General features: G+C 38.3%; 1 long non-coding RNA gene across 1 annotated transcript in view; it reads left to right on the plus strand.

The window, feature by feature from the left end:
- Positions 1-1,937: 1,937 nt before the first annotated feature.
- Positions 1,938-2,853, plus strand: part of LOC139023937 (uncharacterized) — an 8,289-nt gene continuing 7,373 nt past the window's right edge. Inside the window, exon 1 of the long non-coding RNA XR_011475167.1 lies at positions 1,938-2,002. This is a non-coding gene — a long non-coding RNA (uncharacterized lncRNA). The remainder of the gene's footprint in view (positions 2,003-2,853) is intronic.

A 2,853-nucleotide genomic window follows, 5' to 3' on the forward strand; every position in this document is an offset into this window, starting at 1 on the left:
GGGGTCAACAATGTAAAAACTTTGAATTTCACCTAGTAAACATAACGACAAGGTATAGTGACCAAGTAGAAAAATGTGTCCTCTGGCATTTCTATTTGCCTTGTTATACATGCCAAGTTGCTCTCTCAGAATATCATAATGGACCTGCAACTGACTTTCTCCACTTCCCCTCTGCCTTCCTGCAATTTCTCTTTAATGATTAGTTTTCCTCACTTTAATTTTAGTTTCCCAAAAGGCCTTTTTCAACTTTACTGGGAGTATGTCATCAATGGTTGCACTTAATTTGCTATTAAAGTTATCATATCATCACAAGAACTACAGACAATCACGAACTACAAAAACGAAAACCAGCCACGTAGCATATTCAATCTCTCCCTATCGAACAGATTTCTATTTAACCCTCTCTGTTGTGCTCGTTTCATGTTAATTGATCGTGTTCCCGGTCCAAATGACCGCCCCATTTTAGCTGATTATCCATATATGATACACATATTATCACCTATGATGTGTTAGATCTGTTTATCAGCCTAAGTTATTGTGAACATTACAAGTTTGCACTTCGTGCTCTTTATGGCCTGTAGGCCTCATTGACCTGAGCTCAGACAACTCGKTTTTGAGAAAAAAAGCATAATGTATGGATTATTTTGACTATAACAAATACTCAGATGAAACATATTGTGCTATTTATCACATACTACTTTGTGTCAAAGTTTAACAAGGACTCTCTCCTCCTCACCAGTGCCATGATCAAAGATATGATCAAGAGCCTCACATACAGTATATTGCTTGGTCATTGATCTGCCACAGAATGAATTGTGAGCAAGGCCTCAAAAAAGCTTTATATACCAGAGYTGCGAGAAAGGTTCTATATATTATTGAAACAATGTTGCGATTGTTTGTGAGAATGCCAACAGGTGGGGTTCCCATGGGGGAAAGATTCTATTGGGGAAAGGTTCCCGTGGGGGATGCCATGGAAGCCACAAAGGGGAGTGAGGTGTGCATGTGTGTGTGTGTGCTCAAAAACACATGCATGTGGATGTCTGGGAGAGGAAGTGTGTCCATCTGATGAATGGGCATGTGCCGGGAACACCACAGGTGTACAAAAGTTAAATAAACACCCAAAATGTAATGAAAATCATCAAMATGTATTTTGTGTGTTCAGATGCCCTGTGTGGACAAAGTCATGGAACCTTATGACAATCAGATTGAATTAACTACATCAGAGAGAACTTGTAAATCGGTCCATTTCGACCGGAACACAGCAGGAGGGTTAACTAGGTTAATAATGCATTCATTCTATCAATGTACAACATTATTCCTCTGAGCACTACTTTAGTCTTCTAGGGCAACAAGTTATGACAGAAGAGAAGCTGCCTGTATCTAGTTGACAAACAAATGGCATATCAAATGTTAAAAATTATAAGCAGGACCGTATCTAAATTAGGGGCGAAAGTAGCCAGTAGGCTATACGGTCAAGTACAGAGTATCAGCAAAATAAATTATTATGGTGGATCAAACTGCACAGGTAGCCTACTTTTTGAAGTGATTTGTTTGACAATCAGATGAAAGCATCGTCACACAACACATATGATAAATGATATAACCTGCGCTCGCTGTGAAAAACAACAGTAAACAGTATGTGTTGACATGCCACAGTATCCCGTCTAAGATCAGCATTTCCCAGGCATCATATCCGGGTTTCTCATTACCGAGAGACAACCTTTTTGGGGTTATTGTAAACGGGATATGATGTTTTTATGCGTCAACTCAAAAACAGAATACTTTAGTATCTGAATTATAACGGGATATTAGRGTGTGACATGGTCACTGTTGTAAAGTCCAGTTACAGCAGGTGTTTACTGCCATCTTGTGGAATATACCAATTAAACACTTTATTATCAGGGTGTGACTGAACTGAAACAGAAAGGAAATGTGTTATTTTGTACAGGATCCATTTTGAGAAGACACGAGAAAACACTATTTGGAGAGATTTAAAAATTAAGTAAGTATTTCTAAGTATTTCTGAACAAGTTATCACAATGTGACCATGCTCACAGTTCTACCGCAGTTGCTGAACAGATGCTGGAATGCATTAGATTGAAGATAACGGTCAGTCAGATTAGAATACAGGAAGAAAAAAATTACCTGAATGTTGTTGACAAGCATAGGCCTATTCAGTTCATATCCATATTATTCATATTTGATTCAGTAATTACGACCCCATCCTCAGTAGCCTATTTCAGCATTCATTTATTTAACATGAGTAGCAAGGCGACTTGAAGTTTTTTTGTTTTACAATTTCAAGTAAAAAAAAAAAAGTATATTTAACCAGGCAAGTCAGTTAGTAACACATTATTATTATTTACAATGAGGGCCTACCCCAGCCAAACCCGGACRAGGCTGGGCCAATTGTGCACCACCCTATGTGACTCCCAATCACAGCTGGATGTGATACAGCCTGGATTCAAACTAGGGACTGTAGAGATGCCTCTTGCACTGAGATGCAGTGCCTTAGACCGCTTTTTTCTAGATTTTAGAATTGATTGAAAATGTTTTTTTTTTGTTGCAAAATGCTATATATCCATTGTTTAGTTGGAATGGATTGTTCGTATCCTGTATATTGACTGGGATGTTTATTTTAATTTTTATTTTACTTTAATTTAACTAGGCAAGTCAGTTAAGAACAAATTCTTATTTTCATTGACGCCTGAGAACAGTGGGTTAACTGCCTTGTCAGGGGCAGAACGACAGTTTTTTACCTTGTCAGCTCGGGGATTCGATCTTGATTGTCTCACCTAGATACCTTAAGTGCATTTTCAGTGGACATCTTAATTTGACCCAGTGTCACGCCCA

The sequence above is a fragment of the Salvelinus sp. IW2-2015 genome, unplaced genomic scaffold (genome assembly GCF_002910315.2).
Source record: "Salvelinus sp. IW2-2015 unplaced genomic scaffold, ASM291031v2 Un_scaffold542, whole genome shotgun sequence".
Lineage (NCBI taxonomy): Eukaryota > Metazoa > Chordata > Actinopteri > Salmoniformes > Salmonidae > Salvelinus > Salvelinus sp. IW2-2015.